Below are 11,548 nucleotides of genomic sequence, written 5' to 3' on the forward strand. Positions count from 1 at the left end.
GTAATTGCCCCCAGCCATTACCCTCTGCCCCCATGTGTACCATTCAGAGTCCACCACCTCCCCATCGCTTTCTAAAAATACTCTCGCTTAAGGCGAAACACATGTGTGCCGTAGCAGAAGAGTGCAAACAGTGCAATTGAAAGCCTGATGGATTTGGGGCAGAGGTTTGAGAATGCGCCCGTCGTCAGTCATCATGTGTAGAGTTCTGGGTCTGGAACGTCAGGTTTGGCTCATTAATAATCAGGCAGATGTGATAAACATCCTTAAAAAACGAAACCCTTCTGTGTCTCGGAAGCATGCAGGTTCTGAGTGATGCAGTTGCGGTGTCCAGTGTTGAAAAGGTCTTTAATTGTTCACAGATAAATCAGAACACATTGCCTGGCCCCTGTTGTAGTCTGTTCAGTATTTTTATTGATTTATGTAACTGGAATGCACATATGTTTGCCTCGCTCAGAATATAGTAAAAATAGTATATGTGCACTAGTGGGTTGTAAAGCATGTTGTAAAGTCATATAAAAGATTATTGTAAGTGCAGATTAGTTATTAAAGCAGATGATGTGCTGTTGAACTGCATGCACCACACATCCGTTAATACATTGCTGAAAACAAACACAGTGACTGGATTGGGCCTGAAATTTGAAGTCATTTAGATTTTTCAGTGTTTTTGTAACATTCATCTCTTATGTTCATTAAGGCTGAATTTATTTGATTAAAATACAGTAAAACACCAATATTGTGAAAATCATTATTCGAATGACAATTAATTATTTTGATAATGGATAGCCCTAAATATTTAATTTTATTAAAATGTCTGTTCTGTTATGTAGTGATGCACTCATGAATGCACAGATGTTGATCTCTGAATGTTTTTTCTATATTTAAAAAACTAATATGACGGAGCTCTTTAAAGTGACTTTTATTGTGTCCAAATGCGCTTTACATCACCAGCAATCTGATATTTATAAAGAAGTGTCGCACCTGCTCATATTAATAATACATTTATTGACATGTACCAGGACCGTGTCCACATTGATCCCACTATTCATAGTATTTGTTTATCAATATGGGAGTTATGTGCTATAGTAATATCCATCCGGAGATAGGCATAGTGATGGCGTCTCTTAATGACAGGTCAATTGCACTGCAATGTTCACCAACAGTTTAATTACATTTCTTATAATGTCTATAATGTGCCAGTGCATGGCAGTTAACTCTAACGTAACTCTAGATATTTACAGTATTGAGGGTCCTACAGTGGATGGCATAGTTTTTAGAATTTTATTATAAAAAGTGAGTTGCTGCTTTATGGGTTTGAAACATATTATATTTATCAACTGATTAAAATTGCTTAAATTGTTTGAGGTTTTGTGAAAGGAATAATAACTTAATCTGACCTAAATCTTCTAGATTGCAACTGTCATCATTAGAAATCGTTATATAACCCATAGCATGATTTCCCTTGATTCATCACCAACTCCATAATCTCATAAGCTGTGTAATTACACACAGAAGAGTTTAATTGGAGGTTGCTGTCTGCAACCGTAGAGAGTAGGATTAGTAGTTTTTCCAGACACATTAGTGACATTCGTGAAAGCATGCAAGGATTGATGTCGATGGTGATGAAGCACGTAGGTTTTCGGAGTTGGAACTAGTGCCAAACCTCTGCGAATTCATGCAGACCTAGAGATGGCATGCAAAAGGAAGCGATCACTGTTACATAATGATGCCGATGAAACCAAACGTAGGCTTGAGTGAACGTTTTCCTAGAATTTCTCAACATGGAATGTTCTCTGTGCTGACCTGTTGATGTAATATATCTTTAACGTGTCACTTTTGAGATGCTAATACGTGCTCGTGTCACTCACAGCAGATGTGTTAACCCATCACAAATGAACCATTTTCTAGCCATTTGTGATGAAACACTGGTGGAAATGCATCTTGCAGAATTGTTTATCTAGATATTATGCATATAATTTTGTGATGACAGTAATCAACATTATTTTATTATATGATGTTTGTGTGCAGTGAAAAAAAGAAATGCTATTAAATTTTGTTCCCATTGTTTTACCATGAAAATATGGTAAAAATAAACAACTGTTCAATATAATAATAATAAATGTTCTTTGGGTAGCAAATCAACATATTAGAATGGTTTCCGAAGGATCACGATACATTTTGAATTGTATATATCATACAAATATATTTTTATCATGCTTGCGGATTTTAAATAAAAATAATTTTGCTTAGCTATTTCTACAGCAAATATCCATAGAATCACAGCTATTACTGACAAACATATCCATATATGGGGAGAAAAAATACCAAAAATGATTTGAGGTCTGCAAATAAAGTAGGCTAAATGATATGTGATTGGATTATTTAGAGTCTTTGTGTAATTCACCAATAGAAATTCTTCCGTTTAATTAAAATGGTTAGTTTAACCACAGAGCACTTTTTGTGATATAACTGTCACTGAATATACAAGGTCAGACAAAACTTCAGCTAAAAGTCTCAAAGAAGACTTTTTTGTAAAGCCCAGACGTTCGTTCGCCGTTGCTCATTGTCATGTTTTCCAAAAAGGTTAAAATAATCCTAGATGTGTGTTTGACCTCTTTTCAGAAGCATTTGTTTTGAGACAAAATAGTTAAAGGTGAAAATCCTCACTGGAAAGAGTCGTAAAGAAAAACCAACAGAGTGAAAAATGTCCATCGTCTGCTTTACACACGACTTCCTATACTGACACAGTTCATTAACGCTGTTTAGAGTTACACTTGTTTTCCTTGAAAGATTATACTGATCTGAAATAAAATATGGTGCTTGGAGTGTGCTGATCGATGGGAAGGTTCGTAATGTTTTCTTTCCAAACAAAGATGGCTGTTACGGCGTACCCCAGATGACCCTAGAGCACTACGCACTGAGAGGTGATAATACACAGAGAAGGCCTTCATCGGACTGTCTTCTTCCATTAATTGTTCCTGGCTTTGTCTGTTTGCTCTCTGCTAAATCCACAGTGACTGCCTAAGCCATTTGAAAGTAGTCAAATTGCTCCCTCAAATCATTTAAGTTATCTTAACCAAAGGTTTGGGATTAGAGGTTTCAGGGCTGTCTGTTTTAGTTGTAGGCCATATATTTCTAACATTAGACATTCCAAGAATACAGCAGACTGGCTTTTCAACACCTACTGTGTTCCCTGCTGAACACTTTAGATTGAGTTTCAGTCCGGAGGTCAACTGGGGTTAATTTGGCTCTTGGGAATGTTCTTTTGCCTTTCGATTTACAAGTGAAGTAATATCTATATTTTACAACTTTTTTGTCTTATTAATATAATTTTTGATTTATTTTTATTATGACATATGAGTTAAATAATACAATTTTTGCATTTTTACTGATAGCTTTGCAGGCCAATAAATGAAGTCATCATATTCACAGTCTGGTTTTTGACCCAGTTATGCTTTAATGCCATTTGAATGATGTGGAAATCCCTAGGCAATCATACAAAGCCATTTAGATGGGGCTGGAATAACTGGAATTTCGCTCAAATGCATATACAGACAGAAAAACACAGCTTGTGGTCATATTTCACCCTAAACTACCTTATTCTTTGTCTTGAATGTTTTCCTTGCGCAGCAGTGCTTATACCGTGCTATTTGTGACCCTTCTATGTTCTCTTTGAGGTAATTGAGGAAGATTTAGCATGACTCATTTGCTGTAGGCTATTCCACTTTGGTTGTGTTTTCATTGACATCAGAGAATCAAGATCAAGACCTTCGACATACATTTAGGTGAGAGACTGAATCACCTGTTATCTGTTACGCAGTGCTCAACTGCCGTTGAACCAGTGTATTGCAAAAAGCAAAATATTATGAGATAACTTCACCCCAAATCACATACACCAATTAAAACACATCGATATAAGTATATAAATAAGAAAAAAGTATACATTATTTACTAGTCCAATCTACTAGTTAAAATTGATCTGGATTACTCAATGTTTAATTTCACGCCACCTAGTGGTCAGATATTATCTAATTATCTTGATTCATGCAAACACAACATGCATTATCTTGCATCTCAGTTATTGACTGAAAATGATCTAATAGGACAATTTATTAATATTATTTTATGTTTTGTGGTGTTGCTTGGCTTAGTTTTATACTGTGTAAATGATTATTTGAGCTGCTGCTTTAAGATAATCTATAGTTAATATTTTTAAATAAATTCAAACTAAAATTAGTATTTCATATCCATGTGTTAAATTGAGGGTCACAGTGTAATAAGCCTGATAATGTACAAGCAACTGATCATTATCGCTAATTGAAAACAAATTAGTGTTTTAACTACTGCTTAATTGATTAATTGTGATTAAAATTCAATATAAAAGTTTTCGTTTACATAATAAATATACCCAGTACAAATTCATATATCATGTATATCCAAATGCAAACATATGCATGTATATTTTTTTAAGAAAAATATCTTATATATGTTAAATATATTTTTGTATAAAATACAATAATATAAACAAATGTAAATTTTCATTACTGTATGTGTGGATGCATATATACATAATAAACTTTTATTTTGGATGTAATTAATCATGATTAACCATCTGACAGCACTAGCTTTTTTTAATCATAAATGTGACATAAAATAATTAAAAACATTTTCTATTATAATCTGAAATTTAAAATGCAATTCAAACCAAAGAGGAATAAAAAAATTACGGAAGCACATAATTAAATGACTGAAACTAAAATTAAAATAGAAAGCGAAATTGGAATAACTTATTCCTTTCAATTTAGCGTGACCTCTCATAATCAAGCGTAACAACCTACACTGTTGTAGAGAGCGTTTGCTAGGTTTTCAGAGTTATACAGTCATCACAGTTACACAAGCCGTGAAATGAACTTTCAGTGGTGGTCCATTAGGATCAGGATGAGCCGAAGATGAGCGATCTGCTGAGGGTGAGAGTGCAGATCCCAAACTTTCTGAGATCACGTGACCACAGCCACAGGCTGTTCTGTTGGTATTTCCTTTTCTCATCTCGGCCAAATTAACAGCACACAGGGTTATGAAACACTTTGATGTCGGAGCATTTGTACAGTTTGATGTCTAAAAACAGTTTATGGCATTTTAATTTCTTTAATAAGCCTCGTGATTGGGACCTCACTGCTCAGTTTGTTGGCAGCATTTGCATTGTTTAACTCGTCGGATGATGACGTGCTCGGAAAGGACCTCGCAAACCTACTTTTATTGTTGATATCCATCATGACATTATCAAAGCTTGCATATGAACTAGACTCCAAAACATACTGGCTTTCCTCAATTGAAAGAATGTAAAGTGTTGTTTAAATTCCAGCATGAAAACTCACCCATACACACACACACACATCTCAGTCTAGACATCATTTTTGGTTCACTGCTTTTGATTTGCAGACATTTTGGTAATTTGTAATATAACTGTATATATGCCAGTTCCTGTTTACTGACGATAGCTTTATCTTTAACCAAAACTGTCAGCTTCTGCCTGCAGCAAACAATCAGACGTCATTCTGTTGTGCAACACTGTTTAAAATAAACACAGCTTCTTTATACAAACGAACGCCCTACTTTATCATTGACAAAAGCGTTTCTAGCGCTTCCTGTTGGGGTTGTTTACAGATTTATTCCAGAGTAAATACTTGCATTTATTTATTTTTTTTGACCTTTTTTGCAGTGGTCTCTCAAAACTGTCTGTCTTGTAGTATTTTAAGCACATCCAGTTCTTCAATGCAGCAGACTGTCTGGGCCAGCTGGCAGCAGACTCAGAGAGAGGTCAGAGGTGCCTGGATTGAGTTTCTCTATTAGTCTCTCTTCCTTCGTCCAATAACCGCAGGCAACTAGAGACCATGACATCAGACAATATATGCTAGAATTGTAGTATTTTGTGGGTTCGGAGTGGCAGATTTGGTTTATACTACTATTAATAGAATCACTGTGATACAGATTTAAAGGTATTTCACTTTATTGAGACAGAGAGTAAGATAAATAAAAACATATTGTTTATGTTGGCCGTAGCTATAAAGCTTCATATGGACCAATTTTGTGGTGTATTTTGGCTATTTTTGGAACTTGCCAAAAGAATAATAAATAAACCGGTGTTAAATGGAAAAGAATTGTAAAAAAATGTGTATATATATATATATATATATATATATATATATATATATATATATATATATATATATATATATATATATATATATTATATAAAGACATATTGGTAGAAAATATTTCCATTTTGAGTATGTTGAATATACCTCGAATATGCAGCATATTGATAATAATCATTTCTGAAGGAGCATGTGACACTGAAGACTGGAATAAATTTATAGTTTAAAGCGTAATAAAATTATAATATTTCAGTGTTTTTCTCTATTTTGTTTTATAAAATGCAGCCTTGATGAGCAAAAAATTTAAAAAGAAAAGTGAAATCTTGCTGATCCCATAGCTTTTGTATGTAATTTTAAAAGTGTGATTTCTAGGCCTGGAGAAGTCATGTCAATTAATACAAACTTGTAAATCTACATGCATTTTTATGAATATACATTTTCCTAGTTATGAAAAGAATTTACTGGAAATTCTTACTTGGTAAATAACTAAAAACTGAAAAAAGTTACGGGGTCTTTACATATTGTTGATAGTTGATAAATGAAAAAATAGATGATATTGATTTTGTCAGGTTTAACTTGGTCTTTTGTCCGCAGTGTAATCAGTTGCACGATGTAGAACTGTCTAAACAATCACAAGCAAAGCGTTCTGAAGTATTACCATATTCCAGTCACCACCTACGTCCTCATTTCATTGTTTAGCCTTCTGTCACTTATTAAATGAATGGGCCAGTGAGTGAATCCTTATTTGTTTGGGGTTTGTTTGTTTTTCTCCCTTTTCTGTGTCCCTCCATAAGGGCGACAGGCTGTCCAAACGTGTCCTTTCGGACATTTTCCAGATATTGGGTCACGATGCTCAGCTCCAGTCTCCAGCCAAGAAGGATGGATACGTCTGCTACCGGTCATTAAGACTGATCCAAAAATAACAAGCCGTGCATAGTACTTCTATACTGATCAAAATCTGGCTGGTCTATTTTTTTTTATGTGCCAAAAGCCATTTGTGCAACCCATAGTAACCTGTTTAACCACCATATCTGAGCAATTATCAGATGCTGTAACGTATTTTACAACATGCAAAAAATAACTGACAGAGAATATACGTTTTCTGAGCTACGTTTTTTCATACGTATTTTTTTTTTATTTACCAGCAAACTTAATGTTTTGCATAAAATGCAATAGAAATGTTTTGTGCAAAAAAAATGTGCATAATTTTCAACTGTTTTTCTCTGTTAAGTCTTTTCTTCCCCCTAAAACAAATATTCATGCCAATCGGAAAACACTGACTCACTCATAATTGTCTAATAAGGCTGTACTCCAGTGCCATTAATATGATACTGACAAATTTATAGTCCCATTGTGCCTCTCTTTCTCCGTTAATATTATCTTCAATGTAAATTTCGACAGAAGGATGCTGGTAAACAATATGTTGGTTAAACTCCAGACTCTTGAACCAGGCCAGACGTCTCAAAGCCAGAGGAATTATAAGGAGACACAGATTGTGAGGAGTTGGAGGGAAAGGGGTAAGATCCATGGGGGGTGGTTCGCATTTTTTTGCGGAGGCACTGATGTTTTATATTTGCTCATTTCCTCACATTCCTCTGTGTTAGAAGAAGAAGAAGAGGAACTGGATGAGGAAGGTCTGCGTCAAAAAAAAAAAAAAAAAAATCCCTCCAACATATTGGCACGTCCAGCATTTCAAACAGATGCACAAGTCCACTCTGCCCTACTCACGCCATGCTCCCACAGGACCCCGAGAGAGAGAGAGAGAGAGAGAGAGAGAGAGAGAGAGAGAGAGAGAGAGAGAGAGAGAGAGAGAGAGAGAGAGAGAGAGAGAGAGAGAGAGAGAGAGAGAGAGAGAGAGAGAGAGAGAGAGAGAGAGAGTGAGTTGCGGTGTAGACTTTTTGTCTGTCATTATGAAACTTGTTCTGTGTTGTTCGAGTCTCCATTCTATATAAACGGCTTCACAAAGGTCGAGGTGGTCAGTGAGCGTATTTATAACCAGAGAACAATTGAAAGGGAAGGGTTCAATATCCCACCGAGTTTCCTGTAAAAATGACCCAGGTTTGTATTAAAATTATTTGAGGCTCGTTCTTTACCTTAGCCCACTGCCTCAGGAAGAGGTCAAGAAACTGGGGAAAATGAGCAAAGGATATGACTAAATGATTTTTATTACAGCATTTAATCATTGCTCAGCACATTTAACGTATTCTGCAAATAAAATGTGTGCCTTTTTGGTTGTAACAAGTCTTCTTTTTTTATATTAGATTAGAATTTATCCTTTGTGCATGTATTCCTCTATATATACATTTTATACTGTTTAATATCATGATATTATTTTCTAAAATAAAAATCATCTAATTCATATGCAATCATTCATCTGATATATAGTAGTTTGATTTATAGTAGTAATGTGAGTTGAATAATCATTACAACGGCATTTATTACATTATAGACCAGATCGAGAACCAGTGCTGGTAGAGGTCAGAGCTTGATTAGACCGGACTAACACTGGGAATGTCATCAGCCCTAGCAGGCCATGCCAGACACTTTCTTCATCGCGGTGCATGTACAGTATGCGTGTGCAGTGCAGGGGATCATTTACTTGCGCCCCGGACAGAAAACGACCCTTTTATCGTATTATCATCCTATAAACCCGATTTCAGTGAAATCGTTTTGGATCTTTTTACTGTAATTTATTTCGCCCTTCTTTAAATAGATTAAACAAATGCCTGCACACCATCAATGCAGAACAAGCCACTAATCAGTTCCATAGATAGCTGCGACTTTTACAGCGCTCACACATTCCAAAGGCTCAAAGAATTAAACTGAACACATGGCTCCCCAGAGGTGCTAGCAGCTTCGCGCAGCGCAGATGTAAAAATGCCTTTCCGCGGACACCCCAGAGCCTTTTTTTTTTTTTTTTTTTTTTACAGTATCTACTGAGGGGCCACGGACAGGCATAACCCAGCGATGTATTCCAGATCAGGAATTTGATGCATTTCTGTTTCACATCATTTCTCTGGAATGTTGCGCTAGCGCAGAAGGCCCCAAACCGGAGCTGATGGATTCAAGGAAGTTTGAAAAGAGGAATGATGGGATACAGGCGCTGCTGGGGAGCGGGGCGCATCCGGAGCACCGCCTCGCCAGCGCCGCCGTTAATGAGCCTCCGTCTCGTTGCGTAAAGCCTTCGTTTCGGGCCGGAACGGCGTGCATCTGGACCGCACATTTTACCCCTAGCCTGCTTCTTTGCTCTCCCGTCACTCACGTAGTATGCAGATATTTGCACAATCATTAGATTTTTCTTTTAATGCATAAATAAGTTTTGAAGGTCACTGAAAAGATATTTCGTCAACTCGGGCTTTTCCAAGTGTCGAGGGGTGAGACGTGAAGTCTGTGACGGAAATTGCTAATGATGATGGATGCATAAGTGCGGGCCACGATATCGCAAATGATTCTGTTGTCATGCTCGTTTTTTATAAAACGCAGCGCTTTTTTTTTTTTTTTTTTTTTTTTTTTTTTTTTTGGATGTACATCAGATAGATTTGGAGGAATGCAGAGTCGCCCATTTACATCATTAATGACGTCTTTCCGATCGACCAACGACGGGGGGCTGGGGGAACGCAGTTGAAATAAATATTGCTTTTATCATCAAATATCTGATCGCATGTGAGAACGCACGCGAGGGCCGGGTTACGTTAATAAGCCAAAATATTTCAGCAGAAATTGACTGCAAAATTTGGAAGTTGTTGGAAGGGCCTGGGGGTCAGTAGGTCGCTCTCAGCTGTAAATACAGTTTAAGTGGTATTGTCAGTTAGACCGTTAATGACAAGCACAGCTGGACGGCTTACATAAGGTATTAATGCGGTGCACCTTTTGCCCTCTGTGTTTGCGTGGTATAGCTATTGCTGTACAGAAACTTCATGGACGCAATAATTCATTTGACTGCACCAGAGCAGGAAAAAAAGCATTCCTCAGCACCACGGTTTCCTACTATAAAACATCTAGACACAAACAAGCACGATGCAAATGGGGCAGACGTTCGAGTTTTAGTTTCCAGAAACAAAAATAAATTCAAATAATAATTTGTAATAGTTCATCATTTCGACGTTTGCTTGAAATAAGGTATACATGACAAAACTTTAACGAACGGTAATCAAGATAACGCAGTAAAAACATAAATTGCACATCGTCGTGTTAGCTAATGCATGAAATGTTGTAAAATGAGTCGTTTTTAAAACGAATCCCAATCCGTTTCATGCCGATGTCAGTCACACACTGTGAAATAAGATGGACGACTCGTCTTCTCGTTCTTCCACTACTTGAAGCCGAATCATCTCAGTATGGCCGCTGACATCTTGAGTAAATGACGTCATTTGGAGCTCCACAATTTACCGCAACCACACGCCCTGTTGTTATATTTTTTAAAATCATACTTATCACAAAAAAGAACAATTAAACATATATAGATAGCAGTGTGACAACAACTACCATAAATGACTAAAACCATAACTGTATTGAAAGTGTAATTTTTTGACTCAAGTCCCATTCGTTTACATGGTTTACATGGGGTTTATGACCTGTACCGCAGCCAGCCACCAGGGGGCGATCTAATAGACGGCAGCTTCACTTTCCAAGACCTGTGAGACGCACCCAATGTCTACATGAAACATTTACACGTTTTTCCTCGTTGCTCTTGAATAAAAATGCAAATTCATTCTTTTGCACTAGGTGCCGCTTGTGGAGCAGTAAAAATAGCGGTCACAAGCTCTGCTTTCAGTCACAACAGGCATGATGAAATATGGAAATGAGACGGGGGATTTTAAAAATAAATTGAATTGTTTGTGCAAATCATTTGGGAGTCGTTCAGCAAGCAAGGTCAAAATAAATGCATTTTATAAGGCAGTTAAGAGTTTTTTTTGTCTTATTGTTACCCATATTACACACACCTTTCCATTTATTAGTAAAAACTATACTAACATTAAAATTATTTATTATTTAGTCTTTTTCTTTAAATAACGTTTTTTTCGATATCAAAACAACACTCATCAAATAATGATATATATATATATATATATATATATATATATATATATATATATATAACTATATACATATTCATAAATAAATGAATATGTTTATAAATATTAATGTAATGTAAATATTGTGAATATAAATGTTTATAAATATTACAGTAATCAGTTATTATATATATATATATATATATATATATATATATATATATATATATATATATATATATATATATATATATATATATAATAAATGTGGTTTGTCACTCCTAGTCTCCCTCTGGGGGTAAAACTTCAAATAAATTGCTAACACACGATATATAATTTTATGTATGTGTGTGTGTGTGTATATATGTACACGTATGTTTA

This window comes from Puntigrus tetrazona, chromosome 18 (genome assembly GCF_018831695.1).
Source record: "Puntigrus tetrazona isolate hp1 chromosome 18, ASM1883169v1, whole genome shotgun sequence".
Lineage (NCBI taxonomy): Eukaryota > Metazoa > Chordata > Actinopteri > Cypriniformes > Cyprinidae > Puntigrus > Puntigrus tetrazona.